The sequence below is a fragment of the Pinus tabuliformis genome, chromosome 7 (assembly GCF_031772625.1).
Source record: "Pinus tabuliformis cultivar Carrire ecotype Pingquan chromosome 7, CPIR1, whole genome shotgun sequence".
NCBI lineage: Eukaryota > Viridiplantae > Streptophyta > Pinopsida > Pinales > Pinaceae > Pinus > Pinus tabuliformis.
Window position 1 is genome coordinate 1,565,909,327 of NC_142293.1, and position 16,790 is coordinate 1,565,926,116.

Here is a 16,790-nt window from a genome sequence, read left to right on the forward strand (position 1 = left end):
TGTGCTGGTTCCAATTGATCGAATCACGCATCATTAAAAGCAACAAAATATTGAAGTAACATATATAGCTGAGATAATTTAAAAAAATGCACATATCATAAGAAAAAATTTCAAATCTCTCGTAAATGCATCATCGTGTACAACAAAAAAACTCTTATATCCAGAGCTAAGTCTGCCCTTAAGGACAATGAAGCTTTGCAAAATAGCAAAAAAATTGTATGGGCTCATTGCCCTCAAAGATCTTAAGCCTAAACCGGTTGTGCTTTCAATGACTTGGCCATTTTACTCATTAGTAATATGTTAGTAGTTCTTTCTTCTGAAACACTCCGTTTTTAAATCCAAGTGCAAAGTAGGTATTATTCCTTTTCCTCTCCAGGATAATTGTATCGCATAATATAGCAATCACCACTGTAAAATTTGCATTCTTCAACCGATGGCATAGGCAATTTTTTTTTACCATTTACTTGTCAAACCTGAAGATTGCTAGTACAATTAATAAATGGTTGATTTTCCTCTTTTACTGGAGTTTCTTTGAGAAGGCCATTAACATTAAATCCTTTTTGTTTCAGCAAGGTTGCTACTTTGCCTCTTCCATTTTCAGATATAGTGTATCTGTACTTTGAGGCCATGTATCAAAATTTGATTTAAACATGACAATTTCAAATCCTTCCATAATATGAGTTACATGAGCTTCAACTATCCTTTATTGGCAATCAACTCTTCTACAACTTAGCTTGCTGCTTTTCTATCCTCAAGCGATGTGTTCCTACCCATCCAAATAAATATCTCAATTCCACAGTCTAACATGAAGCTCTTGTTTGTGTTCAACATTTCTCTTGTCAATGAATTTCCTTCAATGGGTTTTGCATGACCTTGTTGTATGCATAATAGCTTTGCTGGAAGAGATTTAGGTTATGATTCATCGTCATTGTTGGACTTCTTGGCAAAGGAGCAAAGCCACCAAAAAAAGTCCAAATCTCCCTTATCTTGGGATCAGCGACAAATTTTCCATCCTCAATTTTAGCCACTTCACACTTCCGATCATGGTAATTATCTCTAATATATTAAACAACCTCTAAAACTTTAGCCTTCTCTTGAGAGGATGAGTTGGATCCATTAAACTGAAATCTTTTGGATTTTGTATCAAGAATAAAAATGCCATCATGATTTAAAGATGACCAAGAATAAGGCACCTCTATCACATGCACAACATGTGTTCCCTTGCATGAAAATAAGTAAACTGAATATGTTTTCTTCTCGACATGTTTGAATCCTGAAGAAACACCACCTTCATCCGGTATGATGCAAGGCTTAAAATATGATAGAAACTTATATGTTTCATGTCATTGACTCTCTCTATGTTGCATTGCACATCCTTCAAGATTTGCATCCAATTAGTCTTAATGGCTATTACACCAGCTTCATCCTTACTTGTATCTTTGCCAAGCCAATAATGAATATCATAGCGAAAACACCACTTTTTAAAGTTGTTGTCTTTCGCAGCTCCATACACCCATTATGCAGTGGAACCTATGCTCTAATTTATTTTTTGGAACTGTCTGATATTTTTTCCCGTTGAAACCATGTAACAACCATGTAACTCTACTATACTTGTAGATTTAGTGAGCCTCAAATGAAGAGGTTTTCCTAGCTTATGCTCGTTCCAATTGATCGAATCACGCACCATTAAAAGTAACAAAATATTGAAATAACATATATAGCCTAGATAATAAAAAAGCGCACATACCATAAGAAATTTTTCAAATCTCTGGCTAAATGCATCATCGTGCGCAACAACAAATGTCTTATATCTAGAGCTGTGTCCACCCTTAAGGACAATGAAGCTTTGCAAAATAGCAAAAAATTGGATGGGCTTATTGCCCTCAAAGATCTTAGCCTTAACCAGTTGTGCTTTCAATGACTTGACCATTTTACTCATTAGTGATAGGCTAGTAGTTCTTTCTTCTGAAACACTCCATTTTCAAATCCAAGTGGAAAGCAGGTATTCTTCCTTTTCCTCTCCGGCATAAGTGTATCGCACAATATAGCAATCACCTGCATTGTTCACTCAATTGCATAGGCAATTTGTTTTTACCATTTACTCGTCAAACTTGAAGATTTCCAGTACAATCAATAAATGGTTGATTTTCCTCTTTTACTGGAGTTTCTTCCGGTATGATGCAAGGCTTAAAATATGATAGAAACTTGTATGTTTCATGTCATTGACACTCTTTATGATGCACTGCACGTCATTCAATAGTTGCATCCAATTCAATAGTCTTGATGGCTATTGCACCAACTTCATCCTTACTTGTATATTTGTCAAGCCAATAATGCATATCATAGCAAAAAACACCAAATTTTAAAGTTGTTGTCTTTCACAGCTCCATACACATGTTCTGCAGTGGAACCTATGCTCTAATTTGTTTTTTGGAACTGTCTGATATTTTTTCCAGTTGAAACCATGTAACTCTACTATACTTCTATATTTAGTGAGCCTCAAATGAAGAGGTTTTCTTAGCTTATGCTGGTTCCAATTGATCGAATCATGCATCATTAAAAGCAACAAAACATTGAAGTAATAGATATAGCTAAGATAAGATAACAACAACAACAACAAAAATTCACATATCATAAGAAAAAATTTCAAATCTCTCGTAAATGCATCATCGTGTACAACAAAAAACCTCTTATATCCAGAGCTAAGTCCGCCCTTAAGGACAATGAAGCTTTGAAAAATGACAAAAAAATGGATGGGCTCCTTGTCCTCAAAGATCTTAAGCCTGAACCGGTTGTGCTTTCAATGATTCTAGCATTTTACTCATTAGTAATAGGCCAGTAGTTCTTTCATCTGAAACAATCTGTTTTTAAATCCAAGTGCAAAGTAGGTATTCTTCCTTTTCCTCTCTAGGATAAGTGTATCACATAATATAGCAAGCACCACTGTAAAATTTGCATTCTTCAATCGATGGCATAGGCAATTTGTTTTTACCATTTACTCGTCAAACATGAAGATTGGTAGTACAATCCATAAATGGTTGATTTTCTCTTTTGTTGGAGTTGCTTTGCGAAGGCCCTTAACATTAAATCCTTGTCGTTTCAACAAGGTTGCTACTTTGCCTCTTCCATTTTCAGATATAGTTGTATCTGTACTTTGAGGCCATGCATCAAAATTTGATTTAAACATGACAATTTCAAATCCTTCCATAATATGAGTTACATGAGCTTGCTTCAACTTTCCTTTACTAGCGATCAACTCTTTTGCAGCTTAGCTTTCTGCTTTTCTATCCTCAAGCGATGTGTTCCTACCCATCCAAATAAATATCTCAATTCCACAGTGTAACATGAAGCTCTTATTTGTGTTCAACATTTCTCTTCTCAATGAATTTCCTTCAATGGGTTTTAAATGACCTTATTGTATGCATAATAGCTTTGCTAGAAGAGCTTCAGGTTGTGATTCATCATCGTTGTTTGACCTCTTAGCAAGAGGAGCAAAGCCACCAAAAAAACTCCTGTGCCTCGGGATCAGCTACAAATTTTCCATCCTCAATTTTATCCACTTCCCATCATGATAATTATCTAGGATATATTAAACAACCTCTAAAACTTTATCCTTCTCTTGAGAGGATGAGTTAGATCCATTAAACTGAAATCCTTTGAATTTTATATCAAGAATAAAAATGTCATCATGATTTAAATATGAACAAGAATAAGGCACCTCTGTCACATGCACAACATGTGTTCCCTTGCATGTAAAAAAGTAAACTAAATATGTTTTCTTCTCGACATGTTTGAATCCTAAAGCAACACCACCTTCTTATGGTATGATGCAAGGCTTAAAATATGATAGAAACTTATATGTTTCATGTCATTGACTTTCTCTATGTTGCATTGCACGTCCTCCAAGAGTTGCATCTAATTCAATAGTCTTGATGGATATTGCACCAGCTTCATCCTTACTTGTATCTTTGCCAAGCCAATAATGGATATCATAGTGAAAAATACCACTTTTTAAAGTTGTTATCTTTCACAGCTCCATACACCCGTTCTGCAGTGGAACCTGTGCTCTAATTTGTTTTTTGGAACTGTCTGATATTTTTTCCCGTTGAAACCATGTAACTCTACTATACTTGTAGATTTAGTGAGCCTCAAATGAAGAGGTTTTCCTAGCTTATGCTTATTCCAATTGATCAAATCATGCACCATTAAAAGCAACAAAATATTGAAGTAACAAATATAGCTGAGATAATAAAAAATGCACATATCATAAGAATTTTTTTTAAATCTCTCGTAAATGCATCATCGTGTACAACAACAAAAATGTTATATCTAGAGCTAATTCCACCCTTAAGGACAATGAATCTTTGCAAAATAGAAAAAAAATGGATGGGCTCATTGCCCTCAAATATCTTAGCCTGAACTGGTTGTGCTTTCAATGACTTAGCCATTTTACTCATTAGTGATAGGCCAGTGGTTATTTCTTCTGAAACACTCCCTTTTTCAATCCAAGTGCAAAGCAGGTATTCTTCATTTTTCCTCTCCAGGATAAGTGTATCGCATAATATAGTAATCACCACTGTAAAATTTTCATTGTTCACTCGATGGCATAGGCAATTTGTTTTTACCATTTACTCATCAAACTTGAAGATTACCAGTACAATCAATAAATGGTTGATTTTCCTCTTTACTGGAGTTTCTTTGAGAAATCCCTTAACATTAAATCCTTGTCAATTCAGCAAGGTTGCTACTTTGCCTCTTCCATTTTCAAATATAATTGTATCTATACTTTGAGGCTATGCATCAAAATTTGATTTAAACATGACAGATTCAAATCCTTCCATAATATGAGCCATGTGAGGTTGCTTCAACTTTCCTTTATTGGCAATCAACTCTTCTGCAGCTTAGCTTGCTTCTTTTATATCCTCAAGCGATGTGTTCCTAACCATCCAAGTAAATATCTCAATTCCAGAGTCTAACATGAAGCTCTTGTTTGTGTTCAACATTTCTCTTGTCAATGAATTTTCTTCAATGGGTTTTGCATGACCGTCCTTCAAGAGTTGCATCAAATTCAATAGTCTTGATGGCTATTGCACCAGCTTCATCCTACTTGTATCTTTGCCAAACCAATAATGGATATCATGGCGAAAAACACCACTTTTTAAAGTTGTTGTCTTTCACCACTCCATACACATGTTCTGCAGTGGAACCTATGCTCTAATTTGTTTTTTGGAACTGACTAATATTCTCTTGGTCTGATTATGAGGATAAAGCCTAATACTAGCTGCTGCTTTGATCCAATCATAAATAGCACATTGAATGGAACGACATTCATTTTACATTTCAATACAACTGATACCTTTTGCGGTAGCGACCCCTTTACATCTTCAAGCCAATGACACAACATAAAAGGTTCCAATATCTAGTGCAATTGGTGAATTATAATCACTTTCTTCTCAATTTCAAGTGAATCATCTTCAAGTGTCTGAGAAGACGACCCATCCATTTGAAAGGTCTTTAAGAACCAGTTATGAAAAGCTTTGTGATTGTCAAATACCTCAAGTAGAAGAGGCCATGGTTCCTGAAAATCATCCATAGATTGTTCATGACATCCATGTCTAGAGAATTTTACAAACACTTTGATTTGCCTTTGTTTCTTTTCCTGTATTTTATAAATTAAACTTTGTTGAAGAGCTAAAATATGTTTTGGGGCTTGGTGTTGAAGAACGTTGAGAAGTTCACATTGCTATAAGAATCCCCCCTGTACAATTCAACAGACCATCATCAAATAACTCGAAGTCAAATACACAGATTATAATCAAGTAAACTCATGCTCCGACAGTGGATAATCGTTCAACAGTTCACATAACTACATTAGTTCATGCAAGGGTAGAATCTAGATCGATTCTTATATTCAGTGCTCCTAGGGCTTACAACATCATTTACAATTTTCAAGAGAAATACTGACCTGCATTTTCAGGAAAAGATTCATACAATATTCAAGCCTTGACAACTCAAGTAGCTCTACTGTTTCAGAACCCGAAAGTTTCAAAATCTGGGAGTTACACTTATGTTGTCCAAGTCAACGAGGCACCGAGAACATCAAAACACTGCACAACTCCAACAACTCAACTATTGCTTGGGATCTCTAACATGAAGAGGTTTTCCATAACAAGTGTCCAGGCCTAAGCTTCGGCGCTTCTCATAAGGGAACACCAGGAGGAGGTTCCAAAGCACCAATACGTATGTTAAATTGTCGAGACCCCCTCTTCCCATACTACTAGTAAGCCATTGTTTAACACCTTGATCCTAGTTATCTAATACAAATTAGTTCAGTTGGGTTAGTCCATCCATCTCCAAAGCCCCATCTTGAACTCCAACTTCTGTTTTTTTCACCAGGTCTATGGTCCAGGTCTCATCACCATTCTATCTAATGGAAAGGGAATAATGGAAATATCCAAATATATGCCTATGTCAACTATCAAGAGAATTTTCAATCAGATAATAGAATTCATGCTAATCTTTTTCTACCAAATGAAATAATCTTTTTATGAATTAATTGTTATTGTTGATATAAGTGTAAAGGGTCAAACTACATTTCAAACTTTGGTTCCTCCATTCCATTGCATTCACAACTACACATTCGATAGAGGGTTTTAGAGTCAAATTACCAGGCAATAATTATAAAACAAAATGATCCAAAAATTAGCAAAATGGTTTCGAAACGATCCTCCAAGACAACCTAAAATTAGTATCAAAAACACATTTTCATTTCAGGCCGTCAAAAACGTGAACATCAAGAAAACAAATATCATGACTAGTTCTTCAATTCTCTACAATGTTGTGTAATTATGCTTCAACATTCTATGAGAGAAAAAATATTTCATAATAGATTCATCAAACGATTATAAATAGTAGTTGAAATCAAGATGCAGATAATACTTCAAACAGTGTTTCTCTTGTTCAAATGCTTGAAAATGAAGTCAAAACAGTAATACTTAATGCTTCACCAAAATCCAAACCTGAGGTCCCGAGCCGTTTTTTGGGGACCTAGCATATGCTGGTTCCAATTCATTGAATACCGCACCATTAAAAGCAACAAAATATTGAAGTAACAGATATAGCTGAGATAAAAAAAATTGCACATATTATAAGAATTTTTTTCAAATTTCTCGTAAATGCATCATCGTGTATAACAACAAACCTCTTATATCTAAAGCTAAGTCCACCCTTAAGGACAATGAAGCTTTGCAAAATAACAAAAAATTGAATGGGCTCATGCCCTCAAAGATATTAAGCCTAAACCGGTTGTTCTTTCAATGAATCAACCATTTTACTCTTTAGTGATAGGCCAATAGTTCTTTCTTTTGAAACACTCCCTTTTTCAATCCAAGTGCAAAGCAGGTATTCTTCCTTTTCCTCTCTAGGATAAGTGTATTGAACAATATAGCAATCACCATTGTAAAAGTTGCATTGTTCACTCGATGGCATAGGCAATTTGTTTTTACCATTTTCTCGTCAAACCTGAAGATTACCAATACAATCAATAAATGGTTTATTTTCCTCTTTTAGTGTAGCTGCTTTGATAAGGCCCTTAACATTAAATCCTTGTCATTTCAGCAAGGTTACTAATTTTCCTCTTCCATTTTCAGATATAGTTGTATCTATACTTTGAGGCCATGCATCAAAATTTGATTTAAACATGACAGTTTCAAATCCTTCCATAATACAAGTTACATGAGCTTGCTTCAACTTTCCTTTTCTGCAGCTTAGCTTGTTGTTTTTCTATCCTCAAGTGATGTGTTCCTACCCATCTAAATAAATATATCAATTCCACAATCTAACATGAAGTTGTTGTTTGTGTTCAACATTTCTCTTGTTAATGAATTTCCTTTAATGGGTTTTGCATGACCTTGTTGGATGCATAATAGATTCGCTGGAAGAGCTTCAGGTTGTGATTCGTCGTCATTATTGGACTTCTTGGCAAAACAAGCAAAGCCACCAAAACAACCCCAAAACTCCCCTGTCTCAGGATCAGTTACAAATTTTCCATCCTCAATTGTAGCCACTTCACACTTCCCATCATGATAATTATCTCTGATATATTGAACATATATTGAACAACCTCTAAAACTTTTGCCTTCTCTTGAGAGGATGAGTTGGTTCCATTAAATTGAAATCCTTTGGATTTTGTATCAAGAATAAAAATGTCATCATGATTTAAAGATGACCAAGAATAAGGCACCTCCGTCACATACACAACATGTGTTCCCTTGCATGAAAATAAGTAAACTGAATATGTTTTCTTCTCGACATGTTTGAATCCTGAAGAAACACCACCTTCATCCGGTATGATGCAAGGCTTAAAATATGATAGAAACTTATATGTTTCATGTCATTGACTCTCTCTATGTTGCACTACATGTCCTTCAAGAGTTGCATTCAATGGTCTTCATGGCTATTGCACCAACTTCATCCTTACTTGTACCTTTGTCAAGCCAATAATGGATATTATAGTGAAAAACACCACTTTTTAAATTTGTTGTCTTTCACAGCTCCATACACCTGTTCTGCAGTGGAACCTATGCTCTAATTTGTTTTTTGGAACTGTCTGATATTCTCTTGGCCTCATTATGAGGATCAAGCCTAATACTACATGTTGCTTTGATCCAATCATAAATAGCACCTTGAAGGGATGACATTCATTTTACATTTCAATACCACTGATACCTTTTGTGGTAGTGACCCCTCTACATCTTCAACCCAACGACGCAACATAAAAGGTTCCAATATCTGGTGCAATTGGTGAATTATAATAACTTTCTTCTCAATTTCAAGCCAATCATCTTCAAGGGATTGAGAAGACGACCCATCCCTTTGAAAGGTCTTTGAGAACCAGTCATGAAAAACTTTGCGATTGGTAAATACCTCAAGTAGAAGAGGCCATGGTTCCTACAAATCATCTGTAGATTGTTCATGACATCCATGTCTAGAGAATTTGACAGTCATTTTGATTTGGCTTTGTTTCTTTTCCTGTATTTTGTAAATTAAACTTCGTTGAAGAGCTAAAAGATGTTTTGGGGCTTGGTGTTGAAGAATGTTGAGCAGTTCACATTGCTATAAGAATTCCCACTGTATAATTCAACAAACCATCATCAAATAACTCGAAGTCAATCCACAAATTACAATCAAGTACACTCGTGCTCCGACAGTGGATAATCAGTTCAATAGTTCACATAACTACATTAGTTAATGCAACATTACAAATTCCAACAAAGGATAGAATCTAGACCAATTCTTATATTCAATGCTAGTAGGGCTTACGACATCATTTACAATTTTCAAGAGAAAGATTAACCCGCATTTTTAGGAAAAGATTCATACGATATTCAAGGCCCAACAACTCCAGTAGCTTGACTGTTACGAAACCCCAGAAGTTTCAAAATCTGGGATTTACACTTACGTTGTCCAAGTCATCGAGGCACTGTGAACATCAAAACACTGCACAACACCAACAACTCAACTATTGCTTGGGATCTCCCGCATGAGGAGGTTTTCCACAATGAGTGTCCAGGCCTAAGCTTCGACGCTTCTCATAAGGGAACACCAGAAGGAGGTTCCAAAACACAAATACTTATGGTAAGTTGCAGAGACCCCTTCCTCCCATACTACTAGTAGGCCATTGTTTATCACCTTGATCCTAGTTAACTAATACAAATTAGTTTAGTTAGGTTATTTCATTGATCTCCAAAGACCCTCGTGAACTCCACTTTTGTTGTTTTCACCAGGTCTATGGTCCAGATCTCATGACAATTCTATCTAATGGAAAGGGAATAATGGGAAATATCCAAATATCTGCCTATGAAACTATCAACCCAACAGTTGATATAACCTTGCATAAACCTAAATAACCTTACATAAAAAAGCATAAATTATAAGTTAGGTTTTGCATGACAGAACGAGGGTTAACACAAAAGCCCTCAAATTTTCTTAAAGACTCTGAAAATACCAATATCCTCACTCTTCCATTGACGATGAAGCTCCCTTGGTCCACCTGAAGCCCTCCTCACGAAGAGCCTTGAAGCATTCAACGGTCCTGTAACAAAGCTCGTAGGCCATTAAAATCTTTGTTCGGCCATCAACGAGTTGGTTCATAGTTTTGCAGAGGGAATTCATGGTTTCTACATCGTAGAGTAGATCAAACATCAAAACGAAGTCCAGTGGCGAGCAATGATCCCACATCAAGGCCTTCACCACATTGTTTAGCCAAATTCATCGCTATTTCTTACAACACATCTCTGCCATCAGACTGTAGGGGTCCAATGGTTGTTACTGTCAAAAGACGCAGTCCGTCAGGCCTGATTCAAAGTCGACTATTTCAAGGCATGCATGAAATTAAAGTTTAGTATATAACATGGATGTTGTCGTTTTTTTCAAAAGCTTCAAGGATGCCCTAGTTTATGGTAAAATGAGCGGTTAAGACTAGGGAAAATTATAACTGAATAATATTGTGGCAAAGACAATCGCTGCAGAGGAGGGTGGTGTAGTCGAGATAGGTGAGCCAGGAGGCACGACCAAGAGGGTTGAGCAGGGTAGGGTTTGTTGCCACAACCGCTTTTCTTCTATACCACCAAAATTCATCCAACGGGGGGATTGACTAATTGGAAATGCGACAACTACCATATCCTAACTAACTCATCCGACACTGCATAACATTCCAATCGTCTAACACAATATAAACGGTGCCAAATGGTACAGAGTGGCAGTTGGGGGAGTTTTTTCTAGAGGGAAACACCTTATGTCGTAAATATAATTATCAATATTAAAATTGAAAAAAATGTTTTTAATATTAAAAAAATTATAATTTTATTAAAAATTTAAAATTTTCAGAATATGTTAATTTAATTTAACTTAGATGGTTGGGTGGAATTAATTATTTATATTTTAATATTGAGAATTTTAATAAATTAATTCATTTTTTTTAACTAAAATAAAAATATTTTAATAAAAAAACAACTATATTACATAATAATAACTAAAAGGTAAAGGAAACATAAATCAAGAGTATATATTCAAATTTTGGAAGTTGATAGTAGTTCTGTTATTTTGGGAAATTGGGTATAGGGCTTTTTGTAGGGAACTAACTTTTACTGTGGAGGTTTCGATGTAGGATAGAGTTGAGAATATCTGTAATCCTCGCACTATCCCTAGAGGCTGTTACTTGGGGTTCTCCTGTCTAGAGTGGTGATGGCGTCATAGGAACATCCATATGGATGATATTGTCGTCAATTATTCCTCCAACACTTGCGAGTTTTTCCAAGTGTAGACAAATCCACTTAGGGATCTACTTAGCATAGTTGATGTGGGTCCAAAGGAAGAGTCTCTGGAGCATGATGGGAGGCAAGTGGTGAGAGTGTTGGTTGGATTTCCCTAGCTTCAATTAAATGTCACAAGTCTAATGGGTGATATGATAGAGACTTTCGACCCACACTCACAGGCTCAGACAGGGATCTTGAAGCTCGAAGTAGGGGGAAAGGATTTGGTGGAGGAACACACGTGTTTCTCCCATAGAGAGGTTTTGATAGTCACTTTGACATTCTCTAAGGATGGTTTTCAATCAGAGTTTGTGGTGGATACAAAGAATGACTTGGATTTTTCTTTGGGAAGTAGGTTGTAGAGTTACTTCTTGAAGGGGTTGGAGGCATCTCAGAGGGTGGAGGGTTTTGTTGGTAGTAGGGTTTTTGTTGCTCTATTACTCCCTAAGAATCTCCACGACCTTAAGGGTTTCTCCTTTGGGAAAATCTCTTTGGGTTTTTTGGGGTGGAAACCCCATTCGAATGGTTTAGTTGAGCCTACTATTTGTTGTGTAGGAGAAGCTCTATAGGGTCAGGATTCACAACTGAAAGGAATGCATGACACCCAAGGGGAATTGGCGAACTCGAAAGGGCGAAAATTTTTAGGATCCAAGAGGAAAAAGGTACAACGCAGTGGGATAAAAAATGGGGACCTAAACTAGTTATGGGAGAAGACATTCAACTTCCTAAGGTCCTTCGTATGGTCGAATTGGTGGTGGTAGGTTGAGCGAGAAGTTGGAAATTTTTATTAAAACCCTACGAGAATGGGTTGATGGAGAGTGGGGACAATGGACTGTAGTCCAACCATCGATGGTGACCTTAGCACAAAGACGTTTTATGTTTTCGTTGAGGACAATTGATGAGGCCACATGGGCTTTGGAGTGAAACTATAGCATCGATTCAACACCAATTCTTTTGAAAAAATCAACACCCCTATTTGATGACAACAGAGAGAGGATTGTTATGGCTCTAGTTTGGGTGTGGTTTCCTAGGCTACATATACAGTACTAGTCGATGGAGACTTTTTGTGTTATAGGGAACAAGTTGGGAGAGTTTTTGGATGTGGAGATGTCTTTCATCTCTACAAACCTTATGTCATTAGATTGCATTCTTGTAAATTTCCTTGTGAGGTTTTATATGCTTAATTACAACTAGGTAATCTTAGAATGATGCACTAATAGATTCTGTGTTATGAAGGGATCCCTTCATATGCAAGTAGTGCCATCAACATGGATACATTATTTGATATTGTGCACTATCTTTTAAGGGTCATAAAGGATCACGAGACCAAAGGGAAGGTAAGAAAAGGGGCCTGGCCATACAAGAGAAGAAGGATCACCATGAGAAGTCGCAACATTTGATGGAAATACCTTTGGAAGATCCCATAGCCCCTCAACGTCCATAAGGGGAAGTAGAATTTGGAATTCAACCACTTATAGAGAAGGAAGCTGAGCTAAAGACCTTGGTTAAGATCATAGCTCTGCCTCCATGTCTTTCTAACAGTCCGGTTACGTCCTCATCCCTTCACTCTATTGCTTTCTTGATTGATTATTTATCTAGTTTGGATATGGCTGGTGTGACATCTTCCTCCCAACATGAGCCTCAACGAGAGACCTTTCATTCCCTACAATCTTTGTCTTAAGAATAGTTTCCATGCCCCTCAGCTCCCCTTCATATCCCTTCCCCACGAATCTCCTTGTCTAATGGACAACATGAGTCAGTGGACTCCCTCTCCCATTATAATCTCAAAACATGGATATCTGAAGGGACTTCCTCTCATTGTTATGGGAGCCTGGGCCCCTCTCTTTTGATCCTTTTAGGTGGGATAAGTTAGGGCAAGAATCCTACTTGTCAAAAGCACAAAAAAATGACAGACTTAATGTAGTTTCTAGCAAACAGTTATCCATAAATGGGGCACTTATAACAACAAGGACCCAGGGAGGAGATTCTCATGATCATATGATCTTTCAATTGAAGAGGTTTTGCAAGCCCATTTAAAAAATTTGCCTTGTGAATTTTACTAAACTCATGCAGCCCGAATGTGTTACTCCTTCAATAAATTTTGGTAGAAGGGGATAGGGTAGCATTTTCACTAGAAGCCTTACTCTCGGGTTAGAATTCCATATGTTTGGATGCTCAATGTAGATCGGGTAGGTTGGTTTTTGGATAGAGTGTGAAGTTTTTTATTTCATGGGGGATAGAATCCTCCCTCGAGGTAAAAGTATTCTTGGTCAAGTTGATCCTAGAATTGGTAATTCTAAATGTATATGTCCATTTCGAAGATAAAGTGCATTTTTGGAATTTATTGATGAAAAAATCTTTTCTCTCCTCAGAAAACCTCATAATAGGGGGGAAACTCAATTTCTCCATTGGAGTCGCTAATGTATGGGGGTTGCATGATAGTTTGTACCCTCTCACTACTTTATTCTCCCATTTTTTAATGGAGCATAAACTTATCAATGTGGAACTGATTAAAAGTAAGCCAATCTGGAGGAACAAGCGAACTAGGAATGCATGGATTGTTAAGTGCCTCGATTGTTCTCTCTTAGTAGAACCTTTGATGGAAATATGCCCCTTTTAACGAAATGGGTAGGAAGTGGGGGACCTAGAGATTAAAGGGTGTGGAAGGAAGTTAGCAAGCCCCTTCAAACCCAATGCTTCTTGGCTAAAGGATGAGGCTTCTCTCACCCTAGTTCAAGAGAGTTGAGCTCTTCATAACCCATTTTCTAGGGTTTCAACAACTACCTAGTTCGCAAAAAATCTCACAAAGCTCAAGAGAGAAACCCTACAATGGCCAGTGCTTAAAAGGCAAAGGGATGAACTCAAACTGAGGATTATGGAAGAGGAGTTGAGTATCCTTGGAGAATTAGAGGAAGCAGGTTTAACCATAGAGGAGACAAAGGAAATATTATTGCAACTAGAATCTACAAAAAGGAAACTTTTAAAGCAGAAGGAGGCCCTCTAGAGATTAAAAAGCAGAGGTATTTGGTTGGAATGTGGGGATGAGAACACAAAATTCTTCCATAATTTTTCTAAAGGAAGGAAACTATTTAATGCAATATGGACTTTGTCTAATTGGGAGGGGGAAAGGCCTCAAATTTTGAGGAACTATCCAAAATGGGGGAAAATCACTTCAGTCATCTCTTCAAAGCCCCACATGAAACCTCCATTGTGGAGGCGATTCAATTAGTGTAACAACCCCTGGTTGATTTTCTATGTAAATAAAATAAGACCAAGGTTATGGGACACGTATTCCATGCTGAATGTTGGGAAAAACATAGTGATGGGGTATCACTTGTGATTAATTAATGGTTATGGGAATTGGCACAGGCAAAGAACCATTAATTTGCATATAAGTATGAAAATAAAGGAAAATAAGAGAAAATGGAGATGAAGGGTCACATGTTTGCATGAGAAGGAAATTGAAGGAAAAATGAAGGAAAATGAAGAAAATAGAGGCCTCAATAATAAAAAGACTTATGAGGATTAGTTCACAGCTTTTGTTCATTACACCTCTTGTTAGTTCAGTTTTGGAGCTCTCTTCTATTCACTCATTCTCTAATACTCTTGCACACTTAGGGAATTCTTGGAGCATGCTTCGAGCACTGTAGTATTCACTTGGATTTGGAGAAAGAAGGAAACGGGAAGTAGGAAAGCACAAGGGAACATGTGGATGAGTAGCTACAATTGAATTGCTTTGCATGTAACATGTTGTATGTGTGATTTCCATATTGATTTATGGATGCATGGTATATGCATGTGAGTTTTTGGTTATGTAATGTCATTGGCATGGAGATCTACCTAGATTAATAGTGGTTTTAGTCTTGCCTTGCCATTTCCTGGATAAACATGGTGTTGTGGGTTTTCCACTTGATTGTTTTATGATTGGTGCTCATAATTCCTTATGGTTGTGGGTTGGAACAAACACTCTAGAAGCCCTAGAATAGCTTGGGTTGAGTTACTAGCCTTGGAGCATAGGTTGGGACAAATGATCTAGAGCCCTTGGTGGGTTGAGTTACTAGTCCCTGTAGCCGAGTTGGAAAAACACCCTAGAGCCCTGGAAGGTTGTGGTTTGAGTTACTAGTTCCTGGAGCCTTAGACAACTTGGGTAGAGATTGTTTTAGTTGGTTTTGGCAGTGTAAAACTGTGAGGTGGAATCACTAGTTGAGCGCTGAGGTGGTTTGGCCTCTCAAAGCCCTGGTTTGGTTTTGTTCAATTTATTCCATGAGATCCCACAATCATGCTTGGAATATGACACGGGGGTGATTTTCTAAAAGCGAGATTTGGTTCAGCCCAATCTATGGTCAAGTGGTATGTGGAAGTCCTTGACTTGGTTGGTATTTTCATATGTTAATAAGAGTTATTCTTCTATTGTGATTCATGTATATTTGTAGTGATTATGTTAGCGATATTATGGGTGAGTTGCCATGGTTTCTATGTTGGTTACTTTTTGGTTATATGTTGGTGATGTGATGTATATTACTTATGGCTCTTGACATGTTTTGATGAATATATGAATGGTTGATGAATGCATGGACTAAAAAATGTTATTACAACTATTATGATAGGGCATTAGACCTTCTTGGTGATTCTCAGATAAGTCTCAAACTCCTATGATCATATATGCATTCATGACCTGTAGCTTACATGTTTGCCATATGTTTGACAAAATGATTGTCATGGTTAGGCCTGGTTAGGTGATTTTCTTGTTCAAGTTTTGCATGGTTAGCATCGTCCCTATGTCATTTATCATTTTGGTAAGTCTCAGAAAGCTCTGGGCAGGGGTCTGGATATTGGCTTGGAATTGTGGCTCAAATCTTGGACCACAGGCACTAAACTGAGCATTTTAGGTCACAGCTACATGGATCAAGGCTTATGAGTGTGGTTGGAGGCCTTTAACCGCATTTAGGCAGTGTTAAGGGTGTGGTTGGGAACCCATGCCATTGAAAAGGATCCCCAACAAAACGTCTGGTCACCTGGGGTGGTTCTTTGGCCCCTAAGTGTCCTGTAACCCTGAGGGTTGTTGTGAGTTGTCAGTTTGTGGTCAGTTTGTAGGGCCCACTTCCTTAATTGGAGTTTGGAGGTCAGGTCATGTCACAGTAACTCTTCGTTTCATGTTTACCCTGGTTGAGCAGTGAAATTGGATAAATGTGGGAGGGTTGTTACTAGATGGTATCAAAGTTCCAGGATTAAAACACTTAGACTGGATGGGAAGAATGTGTTTGTCATGCATGCATGCTAGTTGTCTATGTGTTGTTATGTAAGCATTGTGATAGTCATTGTTGCAGTTGTGCCATAATGTAGAGGTTGATGATGTTGATGTCATGTGATTGATATGTTGATTTCATTATATATACATATGTTGTGCTAATCCAAATTGATTGTGCAGATGAGATAGCATCCCCTGAACTTCAATTATGTATGTTTGATCATCGTTAT

At 37.1% G+C, this 16,790-nt stretch overlaps 2 pseudogenes; both read right to left on the reverse strand.

Annotated features, from left to right (window-relative positions):
* Nucleotides 1-78: 78 nt before the first annotated feature.
* LOC149254033 (villin-4-like) lies at nucleotides 79-5,593 on the reverse strand (annotated as a pseudogene).
* A 1,493-nt stretch (nucleotides 5,594-7,086) lies between these two features.
* LOC149254034 (villin-4 pseudogene) overlaps nucleotides 7,087-16,790 on the reverse strand; it is a 49,819-nt pseudogene continuing 40,115 nt past the window's right edge.